Source organism: Panulirus ornatus, chromosome 2 (genome assembly GCF_036320965.1).
Source record: "Panulirus ornatus isolate Po-2019 chromosome 2, ASM3632096v1, whole genome shotgun sequence".
Lineage (NCBI taxonomy): Eukaryota > Metazoa > Arthropoda > Malacostraca > Decapoda > Palinuridae > Panulirus > Panulirus ornatus.
In genome coordinates, this window is record NC_092225.1 from 36,391,213 (window position 1) to 36,403,445 (window position 12,233).

Below are 12,233 nucleotides of genomic sequence, written 5' to 3' on the forward strand. Positions count from 1 at the left end.
TACGAAATGCAGTCTTTTGACTCGATATCCTTAATCACCATATAGAATACCACATATACCCTGAGTTTCATTAAAATCTGAAGAACTTGAAAATCTGAGCAAAATATTACCCTAGGCTATAGCTAGATTTTTCTTGATTTTTTTGAAAAAATAGATTTTCCTGAAAATTTCAGCATAGATCCTTGTACGTGTGTTGAATGACAATCTTTGGTTATAACCTTAAGATTCGTGTAATTAGTCGAGTAATTAGCATATTAATATAATTAATTATAATTAATATTAAATATGTGGTTAAGCGCTCAATTTTACGAAATGCAGTCTTTTGACTCGATATCCTTAATCACCATATAGAATACCACATATACCCTGAGTTTCATTAAAATCTGAAGAACTTGAAAATCTGAGCAAAATATTACCCTAGGCTATAGCCTAGGATTTTTCTTGATTTTTTTGAAAAAATAGATTTTCCTGAAAATTTCAGCATAGATCCTTGTACGTGTGTTGAATGACAATCTTTGGTTATAACCTTAAGATTCGTGTAATTAGTCGAGTAATTAGCATATTAATATAATTAATTATAATTAATATTAAATATGTGGTTAAGCGCTCAATTTTACGAAATGCAGTCTTTTGACTCGATATCCTTAATCACCATATAGAATACCACATATACCCTGAGTTTCATTAAAATCTGAAGAACTTGAAAATCTGAGCAAAATATTACCCTAGGATTTTTCTTGATTTTTTTGAAAAAATAGATTTTCCTGAAAATTTCAGCATAGATCCTTGTACGTGTGTTGAATGACAATCTTTGGTTATAACCTTAAGATTCGTGTAATTAGTCGAGTAATTAGCATATAATATAATTAATTATAATTAATATTAAATATGTGGTTAAGCGCTCAATTTTACGAAATGCAGTCTTTTGACTCGATATCCTTAATCACCATATAGAATACCACATATACCCTGAGTTTCATTAAAATCTGAAGAACTTGAAAATCTGAGCAAAATATTATCCAGATTTTTCTTGATTTTTTTGAAAAAATAGATTTTCCTGAAAATTTCAGCATAGATCCTTGTACGTGTGTTGAATGACAATCTTTGGTTATAACCTTAAGATTCGTGTAATTAGTCGAGTAATTAGCATATTGATATAATTAGTTATAGATAATATTAAATATGTGGTTAAGCGCTCAATTTTACGAAATGCAGTCTTTTGACTCGATATCCTTAATCACCATATAGAATACCACATATACCCTGAGTTTCATTAAAATCTGAAGAACTTGAAAATCTGAGCAAAATATTACCAAGGCTATAGCCTAGGATTTTTCTTGATTTTTTTGAAAAAATAGATTTTCCTGAAAATTTCAGCATAGATCCTTGTACGTGTGTTGAATGACAATCTTTGGTTATAACCTTAAGATTCGTGTAATTAGTCGAGTAATTAGCATATTAATATAATTAATTATAATTAATATTAAATATGTGGTTAAGCGCTCAATTTTACGAAATGCAGTCTTTTGACTCGATATCCTTAATCACCATATAGAATACCACATATACCCTGAGTTTCATTAAAATCTGAAGAACTTGAAAATCTGAGCAAAATATTACCCAAGGCTATAGCCTAGGATTTTTCTTGATTTTTTTGAAAAAATAGATTTTCCTGAAAATTTCACCTTAGACCCTTGTACGTGTGTTGAATGACAATCTTTGGTTATAACCTTAAGATTCGTGTAATTAGTCGAGTAATTAGCATATTGATATAATTAGTTATAGATAATATTAAATATGAGGTTAAGCCCTCAATTTTACGAAATGCAGTCTTTTGACTCGATATCCTTAATCACCACATAGAACACCACATATACCATGAGTTTCATTAAAATCTGAAGAACTTGAAAATCTGAGCAAAATATTACCCAAGGCTATAGCCTAGGATTTTTCTTGATTTTTTGAAAAAATAGATTTTCCTGAAAATTTCAGCATAGATCCTTGTACGTGTGTTGAATGACAATCTTTGGTTATAACCTTAAGATTCGTGTCATTAGTCGAGTAATTAGCATATTAATATGATTAATTATAATTAATATTAAATATGTGGTTAAGCGCTCAGTTTTACGAAATGCAGTCTTTTGACTCGATATCCTTAATCACCATATAGAATACCACATATATCCTGAGTTTCATTAAAATCTGAAGAACTTGAAAATCTGAGCAAAATATTACCCTAGGCTATAGCCTAGGATTTTTCTTGATTTTTTTGAAAAAATAGATTTTCCTGAAAATTTCAGCATAGATCCTTGTACGTGTGTTGAATGACAATCTTTGGTTATAACCTTAAGATTCGTGTAATTAGTCGAGTAATTAGCATATTAATATAATTAATTATAATTAATATTAAATATGTGGTTAAGCGCTCAATTTTACGAAATGCAGTCTTTTGACTCGATATCCTTAATCACCATATAGAATACCACATATACCCTGAGTTTCATTAAAATCTGAAGAACTTGAAAATCTGAGCAAAATATTACCCAAGGCTATAGCCTAGGATTTTTCTTGATTTTTTTGAAAAAATAGATTTTCCTGAAAATTTCAGCATAGATCCTTGTACGTGTGTTGAATGACAATCTTTGGTTATAACCTTAAGATTCGTGTAATTAGTCGAGTAATTAGCATATTAATATAATTAATTATAATTAATATTAAATATGTGGTTAAGCGCTCAATTTTACGAAATGCAGTCTTTTGACTCGATATCCTTAATCACCATATAGAATACCACATATACCCTGAGTTTCATTAAAATCTGAAGAACTTGAAAATCTGAGCAAAATATTACCCAAGGCTATAGCCTAGGATTTTTCTTGATTTTTTTGAAAAAATAGATTTTCCTGAAAATTTCAGCATAGATCCTTGTACGTGTGTTGAATGACAATCTTTGGTTATAACCTTAAGATTCGTGTAATTAGTCGAGTAATTAGCATATTAATATAATTAATTATAATTAATATTAAATATGTGGTTAAGCGCTCAGTTTTACGAAATGCAGTCTTTTGACTCGATATCCTTAATCACCATATAGAATACCACATATACCCTGAGTTTCATTAAAATCTGAAGAACTTGAAAATCTGAGCAAAATATTACCCTAGGCTATAGCCTAGGATTTTTCTTGATTTTTTTGAAAAAATAGATTTTCCTGAAAATTTCAGCATAGATCCTTGTACGTGTGTTGAATGACAATCTTTGGTTATAACCTTAAGATTCGTGTAATTAGTCGAGTAATTAGCATATTAATATAATTAATTATAATTAATATTAAATATGTGGTTAAGCGCTCAATTTTACGAAATGCAGTCTTTTGACTCGATATCCTTAATCACCATATAGAATACCACATATACCCTGAGTTTCATTAAAATCTGAAGAACTTGAAAATCTGAGCAAAATATTACCCAAGGCTATAGCCTAGGATTTTTCTTGATTTTTTTGAAAAAATAGATTTTCCTGAAAATTTCAGCATAGATCCTTGTACGTGTGTTGAATGACAATCTTTGGTTATAACCTTAAGATTCGTGTAATTAGTCGAGTAATTAGCATATTAATATAATTAATTATAATTAATATTAAATATGTGGTTAAGCGCTCAATTTTACGAAATGCAGTCTTTTGACTCGATATCCTTAATCACCATATAGAATACCACATATACCCTGAGTTTCATTAAAATCTGAAGAACTTGAAAATCTGAGCAAAATATTACCCAAGGCTATAGCCTAGGATTTTTCTTGATTTTTTTGAAAAAATAGATTTTCCTGAAAATTTCAGCATAGATCCTTGTACGTGTGTTGAATGACAATCTTTGGTTATAACCTTAAGATTCGTGTAATTAGTCGAGTAATTAGCATATTAATATAATTAATTATAATTAATATTAAATATGTGGTTAAGCGCTCAATTTTACGAAATGCAGTCTTTTGACTCGATATCCTTAATCACCATATAGAATACCACATATACCCTGAGTTTCATTAAAATCTGAAGAACTTGAAAATCTGAGCAAAATATTACCAAGGCTATAGCCTAGGATTTTTCTTGATTTTTTTGAAAAAATAGATTTTCCTGAAAATTTCAGCATAGATCCTTGTACGTGTGTTGAATGACAATCTTTGGTTATAACCTTAAGATTCGTGTAATTAGTCGAGTAATTAGCATATTAATATAATTAATTATAATTAATATTAAATATGTGGTTAAGCGCTCAATTTTACGAAATGCAGTCTTTTGACTCGATATCCTTAATCACCATATAGAATACCACATATACCCTGAGTTTCATTAAAATCTGAAGAACTTGAAAATCTGAGCAAAATATTACCCTAGGCTATAGCCTAGGATTTTTCTTGATTTTTTTGAAAAAATAGATTTTCCTGAAAATTTCAGCATAGATCCTTGTACGTGTGTTGAATGACAATCTTTGGTTATAACCTTAAGATTCGTGTAATTAGTCGAGTAATTAGCATATTAATATAATTAATTATAATTAATATTAAATATGTGGTTAAGCGCTCAATTTTACGAAATGCAGTCTTTTGACTCGATATCCTTAATCACCATATAGAATACCACATATACCCTGAGTTTCATTAAAATCTGAAGAACTTGAAAATCTGAGCAAAATATTACCCTAGGCTATAGCCTAGGATTTTTCTTGATTTTTTTGAAAAAATAGATTTTCCTGAAAATTTCAGCATAGATCCTTGTACGTGTGTTGAATGACAATCTTTGGTTATAACCTTAAGATTCGTGTAATTAGTCGAGTAATTAGCATATTAATATAATTAATTATAATTAATATTAAATATGTGGTTAAGCGCTCAATTTTACGAAATGCAGTCTTTTGACTCGATATCCTTAATCACCATATAGAATACCACATATACCCTGAGTTTCATTAAAATCTGAAGAACTTGAAAATCTGAGCAAAATATTACCCTAGGCTATAGCCTAGGATTTTTCTTGATTTTTTTGAAAAAATAGATTTTCCTGAAAATTTCAGCATAGATCCTTGTACGTGTGTTGAATGACAATCTTTGGTTATAACCTTAAGATTCGTGTAATTAGTCGAGTAATTAGCATATTAATATAATTAATTATAATTAATATTAAATATGTGGTTAAGCGCTCAATTTTACGAAATGCAGTCTTTTGACTCGATATCCTTAATCACCATATAGAATACCACATATACCCTGAGTTTCATTAAAATCTGAAGAACTTGAAAATCTGAGCAAAATATTACCCAGGCTATAGCCTAGGATTTTTCTTGATTTTTTGAAAAAATAGATTTTCCTGAAAATTTCAGCATAGATCCTTGTACGTGTGTTGAATGACAATCTTTGGTTATAACCTTAAGATTCGTGTAATTAGTCGAGTAATTAGCATATTAATATAATTAATTATAATTAATATTAAATATGTGGTTAAGCGCTCAATTTTACGAAATGCAGTCTTTTGACTCGATATCCTTAATCACCATATAGAATACCACATATACCCTGAGTTTCATTAAAATCTGAAGAACTTGAAAATCTGAGCAAAATATTACCCAAGGCTATAGCCTAGGATTTTTCTTGATTTTTTTGAAAAAATAGATTTTCCTGAAAATTTCAGCATAGATCCTTGTACGTGTGTTGAATGACAATCTTTGGTTATAACCTTAAGATTCGTGTAATTAGTCGAGTAATTAGCATATTGATATAATTAGTTATAGATAATATTAAATATGAGGTTAAGCCTCAATTTTACGAAATGCAGTCTTTTGACTCGATATCCTTAATCACCATATAGAACACCACATATACCATGAGTTTCATTAAAATCTGAAGAACTTGAAAATCTGAGCAAAATATTACCCAAGGCTATAGCCTAGGATTTTTCTTGATTTTTTTGAAAAAATAGATTTTCCTGAAAATTTCAGCATAGATCCTTGTACGTGTGTTGAATGACAATCTTTGGTTATAACCTTAAGATTCGTGTAATTAGTCGAATAATTAGCATATTAATATAATTAATTATAATTGATATTAAATATGTGGTTAAGCGCTCAGTTTTACGAAATGCAGTCTTTTGACTCGATATCCTTAATCACCATATAGAATACCACATATACCCTGAGTTTCATTAAAATCTGAAGAACTTGAAAATCTGAGCAAAATATTACCCTAGGATTTTTCTTGATTTTTTTGAAAAAATAGATTTTCCTGAAAATTTCAGCATAGATCCTTGTACGTGTGTTGAATGACAATCTTTGGTTATAACCTTAAGATTCGTGTAATTAGTCGAGTAATTAGCATATTAATATAATTAATTATAATTAATATTAAATATGTGGTTAAGCGCTCAATTTTACGAAATGCAGTCTTTTGACTCGATATCCTTAATCACCATATAGAATACCACATATACCATGAGTTTCATTAAAATCTGAAGAACTTGAAAATCTGAGCAAAATATTACCCAAGGCTATAGCCTAGGATTTTTCTTGATTTTTTGAAAAAATAGATTTTCCTGAAAATTTCAGCATAGATCCTTGTACGTGTGTTGAATGACAATCTTTGGTTATAACCTTAAGATTCGTGTAATTAGTCGAGTAATTAGCATATTAATATAATTAATTATAATTAATATTAAATATGTGGTTAAGCGCTCAATTTTACGAAATGCAGTCTTTTGACTCGATATCCTTAATCACCATATAGAATACCACATATACCCTGAGTTTCATTAAAATCTGAAGAACTTGAAAATCTGAGCAAAATATTACCCTAGGATTTTTCTTGATTTTTTTGAAAAAATAGATTTTCCTGAAAATTTCAGCATAGATCCTTGTACGTGTGTTGAATGACAATCTTTGGTTATAACCTTAAGATTCGTGTAATTAGTCGAGTAATTAGCATATTAATATAATTAATTATAATTAATATTAAATATGTGGTTAAGCGCTCAATTTTACGAAATGCAGTCTTTTGACTCGATATCCTTAATCACCATATAGAATACCACTTATACCCTGAGTTTCATTAAAATCTGAAGAACTTGAAAATCTGAGCAAAATATTACCCAAGGCTATAGCCTAGATTTTTCTTGATTTTTTTGAAAAAATAGATTTTCCTGAAAATTTCAGCATAGACCCTTGTACGTGTGTTGAATGACAAGTCTTTGGTTATAACTTAAGATTCGTGTAATTAGTCGAGTAACTAGTATAGCCTAGGATTTTTCTGATTTTTTTGAAAAATAGATTTTCCTGAAAATTTCACCAGATCCTTGTACGTGTGTTGAATGACAATCTTTTGGTTATTAACCTTAAGATTCGTGTAATTAGTCGAGTAATTAGCATATAAGTATAATCAATTATAATTAATATTGAATATGTGGTTAAAGCGCTGCAAATTACGAAATGAGGTCTTTGACTCGATATCCTTAATCACCATATAAAACCACATATACCCTAATTTCATTAAATGTGAAGAACTGAAAATCTGAGCAAAATATTACCCTAGGCTATAGCCTATGATTTTTTTTGATTTTTTGGAAAAAATAGATTTCCTGAAATTTTCAGCTAGATCCTTGTACGTGTGTTGAATGACAATCTTTGGTTTTATAACCTTTGATTCGTGTAATTGTCGAGTAATTAGCATATTAATATAATTAATTATAATTAATATTAAATATGTGGTTAAGCGCTCAATTTTACGAAATGCAGTCTTTTGACTCGATATCCTTAATCACCATATAGAATACCACATATACCCTGAGTTTCATTAAAATCTGAAGAACTTGAAAATCTGAGCAAAATATTACCCAAGGCCTAGGATTTTTCTTGATTTTTTTGAAAAAATAGATTTTCCTGAAAATTTCAGCATAGATCCTTGTACGTGTGTTGAATGACAATCTTTGGTTATAACCTTAAGATTCGTGTAATTAGTCGAGTAATTAGCATATTAATATAATTAATTATAATTAATATTAAATATGTGGTTAAGCGCTCAATTTTACGAAATGCAGTCTTTTGACTCGATATCTTAATCACCATATAGAATACCACATATACCCTGAGTTTCATTAAAATCTGAAGAACTTGAAAATCTGAGCAAAATATTACCCAAGGCCTAGGATTTTTCTTGATTTTTTTGAAAAAATAGATTTTCCTGAAAATTTCAGCATAGATCCTTGTACGTGTGTTGAATGACAATCTTTGGTTATAACCTTAAGATTCGTGTAATTAGTCGAGTAATTAGCATATAATATAATTAATTATAATTAATATTAAATATATGGTTAAGCGCTCAATTTTACGAAATGCAGTCTTTTGACTCGATATCTTAATCACCATATAGAATACCACTTATACCCTGAGTTTCATTAAAATCTGAAGAACTTGAAAATCTGAGCAAAATATTACCAGCTATAGCCTAGGATTTTTCTTGATTTTTTTGAAAAAATAGATTTTCCTGAAAATTTCAGCATAGATCCTTGTACGTGTGTTGAATGACAATCTTTGGTTATAACCTTAAGATTCGTGTAATTAGTCGAGTAATTAGCATATTAATATAATTAATTATAATTAATATTAAATATGTGGTTAAGCGCTCAATTTTACGAAATGCAGTCTTTTGACTCGATATCCTTAATCACCATATAGAATACCACATATATCCTGAGTTTCATTAAAATCTGAAGAACTTGAAAATCTGAGCAAAATATTACCCTAGGCTATAGCCTAGGATTTTTCTTGATTTTTTTGAAAAAATAGATTTTCCTGAAAATTTCAGCATAGATCCTTGTACGTGTGTTGAATGACAATCTTTGGTTATAACCTTAAGATTCGTGTAATTAGTCGAGTAATTAGCATATTAATATAATTAATTATAATTAATATTAAATATGTGGTTAAGCGCTCAATTTTACGAAATGCAGTCTTTTGACTCGATATCCTTGATCACCATATAGAATACCACATATATACCCTGAGTTTCATTACAATTTGAAGAACTTGAAAATCTGAGCAAAATATTACCCTAGGCTATAGCCTATGATTTTTTTTGATTTTTTTGAAAATAGATTTTCGTGAAAATTTCAGCATAGACCCTTGTACGTGTGTTGAATGACAATCTTTGGTTATAACCTTAAGATTCGTGTAATTAGTCGAGTAATTAGCATATTGATATAATTAATTATAATTAATATTAAATATGTGGTTAAGCGCTCAATTTTACGAAATGCAGTCTTTTGACTCGATATCCTTAATCACCATATAGAATACCACATATACCCTGAGTTTCATTAAAATCTGAAGAACTTGAAAATCTGAGCAAAATATTACCCTAGGCTTTTTTTTGATTTTTTTGAAAAAATAGATTTTCCTGAAAATTTCAGCATAGATCCTTGTACGTGTGTTGAATGACAATCTTTGGTTTTAACCTTAAGATTCGTGTAATTAGTCGAGTAAGTAGCATATTAATATAATTAATTATAATTAATATTAAATATGTCGTTAAGCGCTCAATTTTACGAAATGCAGTCTTGTGACTCGATATCCTTAATCACCACATAGAATACCACATATACCCTGAGTTTCATTAAAATCTGAAGAACTTGAAAATCTGAGCAAAATATTACACAAGGCTTTTATTGATTTTTTTGAAAAAATAGATTTTCCTGAAAATTTCATCTTAGACCCTTGTACGTGTGTTGAATCACAATCTTTGGTTATAACCTTAAGATTCGTGTAATTAGTCGAGTAATTAGCATATTGATATAATTAGTTATAGAAATTATTAAATATGAGGTTAAGCCATCAATTTTACGAAATGCAGTCTTTTGACTCGATATCCTTAATCACCATATAGAACACCACATATACCATGAGTTTTATTAAAATCTGAAGAACTTGAAAATCTGAGCAAAATATTACCCCAGGCTATAGCGTAGGATTTTTCTTGATTTTTTGAAAAAATAGATTTTCCTGAAAATTTCAGCATAGATCCTTGTACGTGTGTTGAATGACAATCTTTGGTTATAACCTTAAGATTCGTGTCATTAGTCGAGTAATTAGCATATTAATATGATTAATTATAATTAATATTAAATATGTGGTTAAGCGCTTAATTTTAGGAAATGCAGTCTTCTGACTCGATATCCTTAATCACTATATAGAATACCACATATACCCTGAGTTTCATTAAAATCTGAAGAACTTGAAAATCTGAGCAAAATATTACCCTAGGATTTTTCTTGATTTTTTTGAAAAAATAGATTTTCCTGAAAATTTCAGCATAGATCCTTGTACGTGTGTTGAATGACAATCTTTGGTTATAACCTTAAGATTCGTGTAATTAGTCGAGTAATTAGCATATCAATATAATTAATTATAATTAATATTAAATATGTGGTTAAGCGCTCAATTTTACGAAATGCAGTCTTTTGACTCGATATCCTTAATCACCATATAGAATACCACATATACCCTGAGTTTCATTAAAATCTGAAGAACTTGAAAATCTGAGCAAAATATTACCGAGGATTTTTCTTGATTTTTTTGAAAAAAAATTTTCCTGAAAATTTCAGCATAGATCCTTGTACGTGTGTTGAATGACAATCTTTGGTTATAACCTTAAGATTCGTGTAATTAGTCGAGTAATTAGCATATTAATATGATTAATTATAATTAATATTAAATATGTGGTTAAGGGCTCAGTTTTACGAAATGCAGTCTTTTGACTCGATATCCTTAAACACCGTATAGAATACCACATATACCCTGAGTTTCATTAAAATCTGAAGAATATGAAAATCTGAGCAAAATATTACTGTAGGATTTTTCTTGATTTTTTTGAAAAAATAGATTTTCCTGAAAATTTCAGCATAGATCTTTGTACTTGTGTTGAATGACAATCTTTGGTTATAACCTTAAGATTCGTGTAATTAGTCGAGTAATTAGCATATTTATATAATTAATTATAATAAATATTAAATATGTGGTTAAGCGCTCAATTTTACGAAATGCAGTCTTTTGACACGATATCTTTAATCACCATATAGAATACCACTTATACCCTGAGTTTCATTACAATCTGAAGAACTTGAAAATCTGAGCAAAACATTACCCAAGGATATAGCCTAGGATTTTTCTTGATTTTTTTGAAAAAATAGATTTTCCTCAAAATTTCACCATAGATCCTTGTCCATGTGTTGAATGACAATCTTTGGTTATAACCTTAAGATTCGTGTAATTAGTCGAGTAATAAGCATATTAATATGATTAATTATAATTAATATTAAATATGTGGTTAAGCGCTCAGTTTTACGAAATGCAGTCTTTTGACTCGATATCCTTAATCACCATATAGAATACCACATATACCCTGAGTTTCATTAAAATCTGAAGAACTTGAAAATCTGAGCAAAATATTATCTAGGATTTTTCTTGATTTTTTTGAAAAAATAGATTTTCCTGAAAATTTCAGCATAGATCCTTGTACGTGTGTTGAATGACAATCTTTGGTTATAACCTTAAGATTCGTGTAATTAGTCGAGTAATTAGCATATTAGTATAATTAATTATAATTAATATTAAATATGTGGTTAAGCGCTCAATTTTACGAAATGCAGTCTTTTGACTCGATATCCTTAATCACCATATAGAATACCACATATACCCTGAGTTTCATTAAAATCTGAAGATCTTGAAAATCTGAGCAAAATATTACCCTTGGCTATAGCCTAGGATTTTTTCTGATTTTTTTGAAAAAATAGATTTTCCTGAAAATTTCAGCATAGATCCTTGTAGGTGTGTTGAATGACAATCTTTGGTTATAATCTTAAGATTCGTGTAATTATTCGAGTAATTAGCATATTAATATAATAAATATAGGATTTTTCTTGATTTTTTTGAAAAAATAGATTTTCCTGAAAATTTCAGCATAGATCATTGTACGTGTGTTGAATGACAATCTTTGGTTATAACCTTAAGATTCGTGTAATTAGTCGAGTAATTAGCATATTAATATAATTAATTATAATTAATATTAAATATATGATTAAGCGCTCAATTTTACGAAATGCAGTCTTTTGACTCGATATCCTTAATCACCATATAGAATACCACATATACCCTGAGTTTCATTAAAATCTGAAGAACTTGAAAATCTGAGCAAAAT